Here is a 14,934-nt window from a genome sequence, read left to right as displayed (position 1 = left end):
CTCTCCCAAGGACAGATATCTTCCCGAAATGGTGGGGACTGTTGCTCAATTAAGATAACAAGTCACGTGTTCTCACTTCTGTAAACAAGGGTGGTTGCCCCAACTGAACAGGATGTGCTTGATCACACTTAGGTGGGAGGCACATAGGCAGGGCGTGTGTCAAGATGGACGCTTGCCCTCGATTGAATGAAAGTGGGAAGTATGTAGCCTCATGGGTTTTGCCTTTATAAGCACTGGACTAACAAAATTCATGACCATTCTTTGGGAATCCCAGGAATGGACCTGACCAGTCCATTATCCTGGCCAGTATCTAATAAAGCTGCTAAAATCTGGCTTAAGTTTGTGGTAGTGGTCTTATTCTCACCTAGGTGGGATTAACAGTAAGGACAGCTGTAGATTGACAGATTGAGAGCAAAAGAGTAGAACAGGTGAAACTCAGGTGTGCTGAAATAGATTTCAAAATGGCTAGATCTGGTGGTAAACCTAGTGTTAAGAGAGAGTTAGGACTCAGCCTGTGTCTTAGTTAGGGTTTTATTGCTATGAAGAGACACCATGGCCACCGCAACTCTTATAAAGGAAAACATGTCATTGAGGCTGGCTCACAGTTCAGACGTTTTATCCATCATTGTCATGGCGAGAAGCATGGTGTAGCACAATCCGACCGGGAGCTGGAGAAGGAGCTGAGGACTCTTCATCTTGATCTGTGGGCAGCAGGAAGAGACAGTGACACACTGACCAGGCGTGAGCATCTGAGACCTCAGTGATGCACTTTCTCCTACAAAGCCACACCAACTCCAACAAGGTCATACTTCCTAATCATGCCACTCTTTATGTGTGTGTACCAGCTTGTAATTCTAGCACTCTAGAGGGTGAGGATGGAACATTGTCAAGAGTTTGAAGCCAGCCTGGGCCTCAGTTTAGGGTCTGTGAAAGTTATGATGGCTAAGAAAAAGCTTGGCTGAAATTTAATATAGCCACTAATAGTCTGATGCCTGTTCAGACTGGAAAACACACACATACACACACCACACACACTACACACACCACACAAACATACCACACAACACACAGGCACACAAACTCACCACACATTATACACACACACACTACACATGACACACACACCACACACATACATCACACATACACAAACACACCACACATGACACACACTACACTATACACACCACACATACACATATACACAGTGGGGGCGGTGGGCTGAGAGAGGCAGCTGGGTGCCTGGTTGATCAGGCTTTGAACCCGGGAGACCCTCAGGGATGACAGGGGTTTGGCCTTGCTCCTGGGCCTCTGGCTCCTTTCACATAGCTACAGTCTCCACAGTCCCCCACAGAGAGGTCTGTAGGATCAGCGACCTCGGCCCTCCCACATGTAAATAAGATCTTCCCAAGCTCTCAGAACAAGCCAATAGGAGATACCTGCTGCCAGACCCTGACCCACCCCAAAACTGTAAATAAGAATCCTATCTGGAAGAAGTAAAGGTGTGCGGAAAATGACTCCGTTGTCTGAGAGTTTCTGTCATAAGAGCTGTAATTTGATCTCTCCAGAACCGCCTTCAGGATCCTTGCTGGCTAGTCACTTCTCGAAGGCTCAGCCTGGTGACAGGTGCAGCACCTTGGAACAACTGGAGCTGCGACGGCGAAGCCGGAGACGGGATAGAGCCAGCAGTGGAGGCAGTGGAGGTGACTCCCCTTCCCTGCTTGTCTGAACCCTCGAACCTGGCCAGGCTGGAGATCTTCGTGGAAAGCCTCTGGTACACAGGTCCACAATATACCACACCACAAATGACACACACTACACACACACACATCACACACATACATCACACACACAGACATACATCACACTACACACACCACACACACACTGCACACACCCACATGGTCTTTCCTTATCCTGACTCATGCTAACATTGTCCATGTAGTGAGACTTGTTCTTCCACTTAACATAACCCAAGGAGTTTTAATCCTCTTCCTGTGCCATTGTAAATAGCCTCAAAGGTCTTTTCCCCAGACCACCCAGTTAGAAAGCAGTGGTGCACCAGGCTGGGTGCACAGCCTGGGAGCCAGGCTGGGGGAGGCCTGCAGAGCTGTCTGGAAGGAGCCTCTCCAGAACCCATCTGAGGTACAGAACAATGGAGTCGCAAAGCCCTCTCTGGAAAGGAGACAGTCCAAATGTAGACATCTCCAGGAGTGCAGTGAAGCAGACTCTACAAGGACATAGGATGTGACCTGCCTGGGTTTAGAAGACTTTTTTTTTTTACCCAGGTGTAGTGGCACACACCTTTAATCCCAGCACTCCGGAGGCCAAAGCAGGCAGATCTCTGTAACTTGAGGCCAGCCTGGACTACATAGTGAGATCCAGGACAGCCAGAACTACTACTACATAGTGAGTTCCTGTCTCAAAAACCAACCAACCAAACCAAACAAACAAAACAAAAAATATATATTTTTTTATTTATCTATTTTTGAAACCAGTGTCACTTTGTAGTCCTGGCTATCCTGGAACTCACTCAGTAGACCAGGCTGGCCTCAAACTCAGAAATGAACTCACAAAGATTTGTCAGCCTCTCCCTCCTGAGTGCAGTGATTAAACACGTGTGTGCTACCAGGCAGGAACCTCAGGAAAGGTTTTCCTTTTTCCTGCTTTTCCTCCTCCACACCATAGGGTGCCCTGCGGATTAATGAGCCACACAGAATCAAGGCTGCCTACAGTGCACCCCTAACCCTGTTACCCTAAGGACTCTCCTAGGAGCTGAACGTTACTTGTCACGTTCACCAAGAGAGGGTGGCTCCTCAAGCAACCACTCTTAGGAAGCAGGTGCAAAGGTTAGAAAAAGGAGGTTGGATGAAGGTGGGAGGGAGTTTTCCAGAAGCCTGCAGAGGGGGTGTGTATGGTCTTTTTAAATGCAAGGAGAACCTTCACAAGGACCCACCCTTTTATACTAAAGCAACACCAGGTGCTGCAGAGGGCCTTGAGCAGTTGGGCACTGATAGTAGCTCTCAGTGTGCGAGTGTACACACACACACACACACACACACACACACACACGAACACACAGACACACAATTACTAAAAGTAAGAAAAAGTCATCTTTGGCAGTGGTGGCGCATGCCTTTACTCACAGTACTTGGGAGACAGAGGCAGGTGGATCTCTGAGTTTGAGGCTAGCCTGGTCTACACTGTGAGTTCCAGGTCAGCCTGGTCTACACCCAGGACTACACAATTGCAGAAACTCAGAAACAAATACACAAACAAAACAAAGAACAAAACAAAAAGCAAGAAACTCAAAAGACCATTTGCATAAAGTCTTATATGGTAGGAAATATAAAAAGATTTGAATACCTTGTCCAATCCCAGGGACCTGAAATGACAGATGGCTGTGAGCTGCCATGTTGGATGCTGGGAATCAAACCCAGGTCCTCTGGGAAAACAGCCAGTCTTTAAATATCTCCTTTATTAACCAGTCACTGCCCACTTGTGCGTCTCACCTAACATCCCATGACAATTAGTTAAAAATCTTCAGAGCCGGGCGTTGGTGGCGCACGCCTTTAATCCCAGCACTTGGGAGGCAGAGGCAGACTGATTTCTGAGTTTGAGACCAGCCTGGTCTACAGAGTGAGTTCCAGGACAGCCAGGGCTACACAGAGAAACCCTATCACAAAAAAAAAAAAAAAAAAAAAAAAAACAAACAAACCAAACAAACAAACAAACAAAACCCTCTTCAGAATGAGCTAAGGAATCACTAGCTTCCATCATCTCAAGATCTAAGAACGTCAGCACCTGAGACATTTAGAGATGGGTGGGGTGCAGAGAGCCAGGATGCTAGCTGGCACCGCCCGCATGAGCTTTGCTATGCTAATAGGAACCACAGATCTTTGTTTCTTTTGGACCTGACACCTACCCACCTGATGTTTCCACCAATGTATTATTTTCATTTTACATTTGTATTATTTTTAATTATTTGTATAATTTTAATTAATTAATGAGTATTTAATTATTATTTTAAATTTGTTAATGCATTTGTTTATTTTTATGCACAAGCATTCAAACTACATGCATGCCGAAGGAGGTTAGAAGAGAACACACCATCTCCTGAAACTAGAGTTACCAACAGGTTGTAAGGCTCCGTGTGAATGCTGGGAATTGAACCTGTGTCCTCAGCAAGAAGTGCTCTTAACCACTGAGCTTCGTCTCTCCTAGCCCCTCCTCCAAAGTATTTTTAAAGTTCTCCGACTGATGACTTCCTTTTGTTCTGCTACTAAATTGGGAAGGAAATGCAATGGCGTTGAAACGTGGCATTAGGACAGGACCAGAATACCTACCTGTTCCCAGCCCCTGGCCACTCTTATTTAGTAACTGAAACCCTGTCTTAAAACAAAACAAAAGGAATTGTCCAGCAGACAACTGTTCTACCACTGAGCTTCATCGACAGCCCAACAGTTAGATTATTTTTGGAAGCTCTGCTTTTAAATAGGGAGACCTCAGGTGAGAAATGGTTCATCATAAAATATTCTGGACCCAGGGCTGGGGATATAGCTTACCTAGCTTACTTTAGGCCTTTAGTTTCAATCCTCAGGGAAAGATGAGAGAAAAGGAGTATGGGAAACAAGAAGATAGAAACTGCCTGGGCCAGGCCTAGAGAGGTGTGGGCTGAGTCCTGGGCTGGACCTGGAAGAGAGGCAGAGAGGCAGGTCCCAAGGAAACATTGAGTGTAGGAGGCAGTTCTAGAATCTCCCAGATGTGTGGCACCACACCCACTTTTGTTTTCATTTTCTGAGGCAATCTCCCTCGGGAGCTCAGTCTGGCCTGATCCTTGCCACAATCCTTCTGACTTAAGTCTCCCGAGTGCCAGGATTCCAGGCATGACACCACCATGCCCAGCACTTTGTGCCTTTGTTTTCTGGAGTTCCCCTGTATAATGAGGGGGGCCCTGCCTCCCATCCCATTCTGTTAAGGTGACTGACTCCACAAACGTCCGAGGGACAAATACTTTTCGATCAGTGAAGTGAGTAGTGTGTACGCACTGGGGTCGGGCTTTGAAGCATGTGAGGATGATGGGGTTTTCAGGCTGTGATCTCTTCTCCCATTCCTTTCTACTTCCACCGGTTGGCTGCAGGGCAAGGGCCGGGCAGAGACCGGAATAGAAGAGCTAAATTTATCCTGGGAGCCGAGGTGTGGCAGCAGCTCTGGCCGCCCGGCCTGGATGGAGGCGGTGCTCAGCGGCCGCCTCCCTAGGAAATGAGATCTCACCGCGGTGGAGGAGCTGCCCGCTGGAATTTCCCCGCAGCGCCGCCCTGCTTGCTAGGAGGGACCTGGAGAGACCCACCCGAGCCCGGTGTGCAGCCCGGGGAGACGCCCGAGACCCAGAACCAGCCCCCTTACCGAAACCCCTGTTTTCATATCTGCATTTAAGATTTCGCGCACCTTTCTCTACTACCATGTCTGTCCCTGGGATCAAACTCGGTGGCCAGGCAAGGTAGTCGTATTGCTGAAGCCCAGTTTTTTGTTTTCTCAATGCTGAATATCCAACTTAGAACGAATCCACCAACACTGAATGGCACACGCCCCCAGACAATTTATTTGAGACAGGATCTCACGTAGGCTCTTCAGGCCCCAAACTGGCTATGTAACCAAGGCTGACATTAAAAATCAAGATGGGGGTCTGGAGAGATGGTTCAGTGATTAAGAGCACTTGCCGCTCTTGCAGGGGAACTCAGGTTTGAATCTTTGCACCCAAATGGTAGCTCCCAACAATTTGCATTTCCAGTTCCAGGGGGATATGACGCCCTCTTCTGTCTTCTTTGGACAGTACAGGCAAAACCCACATTAAATAAGCAAATGTGTACAAAAATAAACAACAAGGGCTGGAGAGATGGCTCAGCGGTTAAGAGCACTGACTGCTCTTCCAGAGGTCCTGAGTTCAAATCCCAGCAACCACATGGTGGCTCACAACCATCTGTAATGAGATTGGATGCCCTCTTCTGGTGTGTCTGAAGACAGCTACAGTGTATTCATCAATAAAATAAATAAATCTTAAAAAAAAAATAAAATAAACAACAAAAGTCTACATGGAACAAAACTCCAAGAGAACCCTAGAACGTTTTCTGGCAGCCGGGCGGTAGTGGCACACGCCTTTAATCCCAGCACTTGGGAGGCAGAGGCAGGTGGATTTCTGAGTTCGAGAGTTCGAGGCTAGCCTGGTCTACAAAGTGAATTCCAGAACACCCAGGGCTACACAGAGAAACCCTGTCTCGAAAAACCAACCCCCCCCCCAAAAAAAAAGAAAAGAAAGTGTTTTGGCTATTTCATATGGGGCTCTCATAGTCCAAAGTTGTTTTAAAATTCCTAAAAAACAGAACAAAAATCACCAGACATGATGTCAAAGCAAAGAAATCCTCCTTTGGGTAGCAGTCTCATGCAATTTCAAATGAAAGGTTGGGCCGCATTCTGTCACCCAGGCACCTTGTGAGGATAAGTTATTTTCTCTAAAGTCAGTCGAGGGCAGGGGTGACTAGAGTCTTCCACAGTCAAACTTTCGGGTTCAAGGAGGGCTCGCTTCCGAGGCTAAATGGAAACTTCCAGTTCTAGCAACAGCCTCCCGATGTAGCAGTGTAAGAGAATACAAGCCTTGCACACTAAAACCAGGAGAGAGCTGTCACAGGCTGGGGGTGTAGCTCGTGGTAGTGTACTTGCCTAACAAGCGAAAGGCCTTGGCTTCCATCCTTAGTACCGACAGGGAAAGAGGAGAGCGGGAGGAGTGAGTTACAGAGCACGCTATCTCATGAGGACATTGCCAGCCAGGAACACCGGCAAAGCAGGCTGTGCATAAGCTACTGAGCTGGAGAGAGCCTTAAGGGACACACCCAGATACACTGCGTTGCCTGGCAATGCATTAGGCATGACACACTCTTACTGTTTGGGCACAGGAAGAGTCACGGGAGGCAGCTGCAGTTTCTGACTATGCACTTGTGCACTGGGAAAAGCCTCCCAGTCACAGGTCACGAGCTGCTAGGCTGCTAAAAAAGCCCACTAGCCACATCCAGACGTGGACATTGCCCAACAAAGGCCCCGCCCACCGATGCTTGGTATCACACACACACACACACACTTCTGAGCGGTCAGTCTAGACGCCTCGCCACCTCTTCTTTTCCTTTTGGAAAACCTTCAGCTTTTCCTTTTTAATCTGGCAGTGACGCAACCGTCTATTTCTGTCATCTCTGAGTGTTAGCTAAAGATTGTTCTTTTGAAATACCCACAGTAAGTTACAAATAATGCCTCTGACCTTTGATTTAAGTTTTTTATTATGCTAATACAAAACGCTGGGTGTAAAAACTTCTAGAGGGCAATTTTGTTTGTTTTTGTTTGTTTTGAATTAAGGTCTGATTCTGAAGTCCTGGCTGGTCTGAAATTCATTGGCCATCTGCCTTCTGAGTGTTGGGATTATAGGTGTACATCACCTTGTCTGTGGTTCCTTTTTTTGTTTTTCTTTTTGATGTTTCTAAGATAAGACTTCTCTGTATAGCCCTGACTGTCCTGGAACTGGAGCTGTAGACCAGGCTGGCTTCGAACTCAGAGTTCTGCCTGCCTCTGCCTCTTGAATGCTGGAATGGAAGGCATGTGCCACCACCACCCAGCTCACCTTCTTTTTATGTGGTATTTGGCACTAAACCCAGGAATCCGAGCATGCAAAACAAGCACTCTATTAATTGAGATATATCTCTAGTCCTCTGTGTTTTGAGACAGAGTTTCAGTATGCAAGGTCTTGCTGGCTTGGAACTTGATATCTAGACCAGGATATTCTGGAACTCACATAAGATCCTAGATTTGCCATCAAGTGATGGGATTAAAACCTTGTGCCGCTATACCAGGCCCCACCCCACTTCTCTCTCTCTCTCTCTCTCTCTCTCTCTCTCTCTCTCTCTCTTTCTTAAAAAAGATTTATTTATGCCAGGCAGTGGTGGCTCACACCTTTAATCCCAGCACTTGGGAGGCAGAGGCAGGCGGATTTCTGAGTTTGAGGCCAGCCTGGTCTACAGAGTGAGTTCCAGGACAGCCAGGGCTACACAGAGAAACCCTGTCTTGAAAAAAAAAAGTTTCTTTCTTTATTTATTTTATATGAGTGCTCTATCCACATGTATGCCCAAATGCCAATACCCCATCACAGATGGTTGTGCACCATCATGTGGTTGTTGGGAATTGAACTCAGGACCTAGGGAAAGAGCAGCCAGTGCTCTTAACTGCTGAGTCATCTCTCCAGCCCCGGCCCCACCTTTAAGACAGGGTCTCAGTGTAGCCCTGGCTGGTCTGGAACTCGGTATATAGACCAAACTGGCCTTGAACTCAAAGAGATCCACCTGCCTCTATGTAGGGAGAGGAGGAAAGCCCTGAGAGAGCAAAGTCTTGAGTAAGTGTGTATTGTTGACATGGGTACAGCCATGTGGTGGGCTCCAAGCCTGGGACCCAGAGAAAGCTGACAAAGCTTTACCCATAGAGTCTAGGCTGAGGAGACAGGTCAACACTTAAAGGGTCTGAGTAGAAGTGAGAGACCAGTGTAAACAGCTGGTACCTAGCTGCAGCTTCCTCCTCCGTGACAGCACACACTCCCACCTGACCTCAGCTTGCCTGCTGTGTCTGGTCTTCATTCACTCGCCCTCTCTACTCAGGGTTCCAGGTTCTCGGTGGACTAAGTACCTCTGCCTCCTCGGTGACACTGCTGCATGACGTTAGTCACTGTGCCTGGCAATGATAAGTATGAATAAAGGGTACTTGGGGTATGTTTGGGTTTAAGGGACAGGCAAGCTCATCTGGGGTAGAGAACACTGGCTGCTTTCCCAGAGGACCTGGATTTCATTCTTATCAAAAACATGTTGGATCACCACAGTCTGTAATACTGGTACCAGGGGATCTCATGCTTTCTTCTGGGGTCCACAGGCACCAAGCACAAGTGGTGCACAGACTTACATGTAGGCAAAACACCTATACACATACATTTTAAATTTATTTATTTATTTATTTAGTTTTTCGAGACACAGTTTCTCTGTGTAGCTCTAGCTGTCCTGGAACTCACTCTGTAGATCAGGCTGGCCTCGAACTCAGAAATCCACCTGCCTCTGCCTCCCAAGTGCTGGGATTAAAGGCGTTCGCCACCACTGCCTGATGACACATATATTTTTAAATGATAATAAAATTCTCACTATTATAGCCTGCTTCCAAGGAGAGTGGGAAGGTAGGAGGGAGAAGGTATAGAGGGAGGGAAGAAAGGGAGGGAAAGAGAGAAAAAGGGAGGGAAGGAGGGAGGAAGGGAGGGAGGAAGGGAAGGAGGGAAAGACAGGGTGGAGGCAGGTTTTCTCAGGATTAATAATTGGAAGACAAAATTTATTTGATTATTATACTAAGTATCCTTAATTCTAGTCACTGTGCGTGCTCTCATGCACACACATGAATGAATGTGATTGAATGAATGCAAGCTTGTGTTCTCAGACTCATGGAAGGTCAAAGGACAATTTTTGGGAATCCTTCCATCATGGGTTCTTGTGATTGAACAAGCAAACACTTTTAGCCAATGAGCCATCTCTCAGCTCTATTTAAATTTTGAGATGGGGGTCTTTTGTGTTCCAAAACAGCCTGGAAATCACTATGTAGCTTGTACAAAGTTCAAGAACACTTCCTCCTGTCTCCACCTTTCCAAGCGCTGAGATTACAGTTGTATGCCATCATACCCAGTTTCCGAGGTGCTGGGATCAAATCCAGGGCCTCGTCTTTATGCTAGGAAGGCCCCCTTACCACCTGAACTAGACCCCTACTCTGAAGGTGACCCCTTTTGGGGAAACTTTCCATATTCCCAAAGCCAATACTTGCCAATTCACTAGATTCACTCCTTTGTCTTTTCTGAGATAGGGTTTCTCAGTGTAGCCCAGGCTGTCCTGGAACTCACAGTGTAGACCAGGCTAGCCTCAAACTCAGAGATCTGCCTACCTCTATCTCCCAAGTGCTGGGATTAAAGGCATGTACTACCAACCATCCAGCTAAATTTCACTTCTCTTAATGTCCACAAGTTTTCTAAAGCTGCCCCCAGACCTTTCCAACTTTCTCTCTACAACACGACAGTTTGTATTCAGGCAGCCAGAAAAGCAGACTTAGACCAGATGATCTTGGCACAGGGTTCCAAGTGCCCCTTTATTTCCCCTCCCTTAACAGCCTTCACGGTGCATGGCCTCTGAGAGATGTAGTATGGCTCACTGAGGGGTCACTTCCGGGTTTTGAAGACCCACCAATCCTTGAGCTCAAAAATCCACCAATCCCTGAGCTGCCCAAACTCAGGACCTGAAATCCCACCAATCCCTGCCCTGGAAGTCTCTGCCTGCCTGCCTTCCACTCAGTTCAGAGAGGCAGCTCCTCTCTCTTGTGTCTTACCCAAAAAGACTCTTGACTGAGATTTGTTTTGCAGCACTCCTTTTTGGGATTCCTTACCTTTCTCCTCAGAACCGCAACACTTACACTCAATGCATTTAAGGTTTATTTCCCCTGATTCTGCCCTACACGATATTTCCCTCTTCCCAAGAACAAGGTGGTCAATGAGCCACGTGGCAGACAAGCATGGTGAGAGGGGTACTCTAGAGAAAAAAAAAATAAGGAAGCCCACAGTGGCGGTCTGAAGGACATATATCCCCTAAAGACTCAGGGCTCCAGTTGGTGGTGCTTTTCAGGGAGGTGGGGGGGGGATTTTTGGAAGGGGCAGCTCTGCAGGAGGCAGACTCCTGAGGGTTCCTCTAAGTATTTATAGTCTTACCCCATATTTTAGTTTTTTTTCAATTGCTGTGACAAAACACTATGACCAAGGCAATTTATAAAAGGAAATGTTTAATTTGGAGCTTACAGTTAAAATGGTTTAGAGTCTATAACTGTCATGGTGATGAGCAAGGCGACAGGCAGGCAGGCAGGCAGGCGACAGGCAGGCAGGCAGGCAGGCAGCAGGCAGGCAGGCAGCAGGCAGGCAGCAGGCAGGCAGGCAGGCAGGCAGCAGGCAGACAGGCAAGGTGCTGGGGCAGTAGCTGAGAGCACACCTGATCCACAGGCATGAGGCAGAGAGAGCTAACTAGGAATAGCACTGCTTTTAAAACCTCATAGCCCAGCCCTAGTAACTAACTCATCTTTTCTACCGATAGGACACCTCCTGGTCCTTCCCAAACAGTTCCACCAACTGGGGACCAAGTATTCAAACACAAGCCTATGGAGGCCATGCTCATTCAAAACACCACATCCCACTTCATGGTCTTAACCTGCTTCCCACCTCTGGATGAGAACTCACAGCTTCCTGTTCTGGCCACCCTGCCATGATACAATGGTACTTTCTCACTGTTATGGACTCTTATCCCTCTGGAGCTATAAGCCTTCCTTCTGTAAGGCCACACAATTTTATCACGGTAGAAAAAGAAAAAAACAAACCAAAAACCAAACCAAACCAAACAAACAAAAAACCCTAATACATTACCAGAGAAAGTGTGATGAGAGCCAGAAGAAAAGGAAGAACTGGGTGTAGTAACACTTGGGAGGCAGTGCATTCCGGGGCTAGCCTGGTCTACACAGCAAGTTCCAGGACAGCTGGGGCTACATAGACCCTTCCAAAAAAAGAAAGAAAGAAGAAAAAGAAATACTTCGGTGCAGTGGCAGTGGTGCAAATAATCCCAGCACTCTGGAGACAGAGGCAGGTAGATTTCTGAGTTTGAGGTCAGCTAGCCCGGTCTACAGAGCAAGTACAAGTTCAGCCAAGGCTACACAGAGAAACCCTGTCTCAAACAAACAAATAAATCTAAATATTTATTTGTATATGCATGCACATGTGTGTGCCATAGTGCAGATAGGGAGGTCAGGACAACTTGTTAGAGATCTTCCTTTCTTTCCCCTGTGTGGGTCTTAGGGGTCATCAGGCTTGGTGCTTAGCACCTTTACTAGCCATCTATCCAGCCCCAGACAGCATCTTGCCTGACCTGGCACTCGCTATCTAGAGTAGGTTGGCCTTAAACTTGAAATGACCTTCCTACTTCTGCCTTGTAAATCCTAGGATTATAAGAAAATCCCACAATACTGGGCGCCTCTCTTTGCTTTTTTTTTTAAACCTTGTCTCTTGGGACCAGCTGCGGAACCTTAGTTCCAAACAATAGTTTGCTATAAGTTTTATTCAAAACATAAATGCTGAGATGCCCTGGCTAGAGTGGGGGCAGGGTGAGGCCTGGCACTCTCTCCATGTGGCAACCCCTCATCCCCAGAGCTCCTGCTAGGCCTCCTGCCCTGGAATCTGCGTTTTGATAGATATCTTCTCCTTCCCCCTTGCATGCTTTGCTTGAAGATGCCCACACTGGGTGAAATTCTACTCCTGCTCTCTCTGCAGTGGCTACTGCCCCTGCTTAGCCCTTGTCTGGGTAATTAAATCAAATTCAGATACCACGAAGATATACTTTGGCTTGTTGGGAAGCCTTAGACTCCCTGTCAGAGTCCAGGCTCCTCTGACTTAGGGAATGGTTTGTTGCCTGCTTCTTGCAACACTGGGACAGGCTTTTTGCAGTGTTCTCTGTTTGCCTGAAGTCTGAACCCCTAAGGAGGAAAACAATTGCCTTGGTCCCTTTCCTGAGTTCCCATTAATTAAATTCATATGGCAGGAAGAGAGCCCAAAACATGTCAGCACAACATTGTCCCTTATTTAAGTCCCGTCGAGAATCATGCACAAACCATTGTTGTTCTGGGGCCCAGCTGACTGTCCTGATTTGTTGTGTTGTCCAAGTTCCACTGAGTCCCCCTAAAAAACATCACTATGAAAAAACAGAAACAAACAAAGAAACATTACGGTGGGCTGGAGAGATGGTTTACTGTTGCATAAATTTCCTCCCAAGCTAGCTAAGACTCAGGAGGTTTGAAAGAAAAATTCAGGAGAGAACAGCACAGCAGTCCCTAAACCTGACCAGAGGCACAAGGCTCCTCCCTCCCCAAGTTTATATAAGTAGTAATGTCCAACCAAGCTGCCCAGAAGAGACCTCTGCCTTCTGCTGTCTCCAAAGCCAGCAGTGAGCCCAGAGGTCCAGCTTTTCTGAGCCTTCCTGAGGAGTATCCACCAGAGAAGACTGCTCTGCTCTGACATGGGTTTAAGACAGTAGAAAGTCTTGATTAGCTGGCCAGCTACTGACTGCTTTAGGTGTTCAGGATCTCAGTGTAGCACCAAGCCTTTCAAGCCTTTAAACACAAAACCCATGTTCTGAGTTGACATACTTCAGTTAACAAGAACAGTTAGCCAGAAGCAGATCTACAGAAGCCAAAAAGCAAGGTTAGAGGTTTTTCCAGAACTATGGATTTTGATGGTTTAGTTCTTCGTTTTCCCTTTGGCAGGTGGTACTGTCTGTGTGTTGAGTTTTCTGGCCTGAATGGTATTTCCATCATGGAGTCAGTTGCGCTAAGGTCTGGGGCCAGTTACAGCTTGCTTCCATGCTGGGATTTGGATTACATAGCTGCCTTTGAGTCATCCAGGCTTCTCTGAGTAACCCCTCACCCATACTCCTATAAATATCCCCAATAAAATCCATTGGTTTACCAAGTTGGACTGGTGAGGTGATATCCTTTCTGTGGCCTGTCATCAGTTCCCTGGCTAGAGTGAATAGTTCGTGTCTCCTCAGGAATAGTGTCACATGCATGCCTGTGGCTGAGCCAGATAGCCTGAGCCTCATCCACAGGACCTGTAGGGTGGAAGGAAAAAAGAAGTCCCCGGTAGGTTGTCCTCTGACCTCCTCAGACATGCAGTGGCATGTCCACACCTACCCACCTGACCACTCCCCTATACAATACATAAATGAAATGTAGAAGAAAATGAAATTGTCCTCTCAAAATTGTCTATGTTGCCCTGTGTCCATTGTCTACATGGAGGAAGTATAACAGATCAGTGTCTGCATCATTCTAAGCTAGTAGGTACCACACTTGTGAGGTCTTTGGTCTGAAACTGCTTGGCTCTTTCATGGACTCATAGCCCCATTCTCCTATGTAATCACTCCTGTTCTACCACTTTCCAATGAAACCTCACGAGAGAAATTCCCCTTTATCCCAACAGTATCTTTCAGAACTATACTTTGTTTGGTTGATTTTGTTTTTTAGGGTCCTTGGTTGGCCTCAAACTCAGAATCTTCTTACCTCAGCCTCAGAAGTGATTTCAGGCCAATGCCATGAACCCTGGCCTCTCTTTTATTTTATTGCTTGAAGACTATATATCCATAGATAACCTTGAATTTCTGAGTCTCCCTCTACCTCTTTTTTTTTTTTTTTTTTTTTTTTGGTTTGGTTTTTCGAGACAGGGTTTCTCTGTATAGCCCGGGCTGTCCTGGAACTCACTCTGTAGACCAGGCTGGCCTCGAACTCAGAAATCCACCTGCCTCTGCCTCCCGAGTGCTGGGATTAAAGGCGTGCGCCACCACCGCCCGGCTTTTTTTTTTTTTTTAAGACAGGGTCGATGTGGCCCTGGCACTCTGGGCACTCACTAAGTAGATCATGTTGGTCTCAAATTCAGAGATCCGCCTGGTTCTGTCTCCCAAGTGCTGGGATTAAAGGCATGCCCATCATGCCCAGCCCCTCAACCTCCTGAATGCTGGGATATACAAGTATGTACCACTATGCCAATTTGTGAGGTGCAGTGCAAGACAAGTTGTATTAGTCAATCTGTCACTCTTGGCTGGCTGGCTGGCTGTCCATGGAAAGTCCAAGAATCCAGTAGTTGCTCAGTTCACAAGGCTGGGTGCCTCAATGGTCTTCAGGATCATCTGGAATCCTGAAGAAGTCAGCTCTAATGCCAGTGAAGGAACGGATTTGCTAGTGAGGCAAGGGCAAGCAGGGGAAGAGCAAAGAGCTTCCTTCTTCCTTGTCTTTATATAGGCTTCC

The 14,934-nt window shown here is 47.1% G+C and overlaps 1 long non-coding RNA gene across 1 annotated transcript; it reads right to left on the bottom strand.

Moving 5' to 3' along the window:
* Window positions 1-515: 515 nt before the first annotated feature.
* LOC114640593 lies at window positions 516-4,659 on the bottom strand. The gene is made up of 2 exons (XR_003714173.1): window positions 4,566-4,659; window positions 516-701 (listed from the first exon to the last, which is right to left on the bottom strand). It is a non-coding gene; the product is annotated as an uncharacterized LOC114640593 (long non-coding RNA).
* Between the last annotated feature and the right edge of the window lie 10,275 nt (window positions 4,660-14,934).

This window comes from Grammomys surdaster, unplaced genomic scaffold (genome assembly GCF_004785775.1).
Source record: "Grammomys surdaster isolate TR1022 unplaced genomic scaffold, NIH_TR_1.0 125846, whole genome shotgun sequence".
NCBI lineage: Eukaryota > Metazoa > Chordata > Mammalia > Rodentia > Muridae > Grammomys > Grammomys surdaster.
This window is presented reverse-complemented; position numbering and strand designations above follow the sequence as displayed.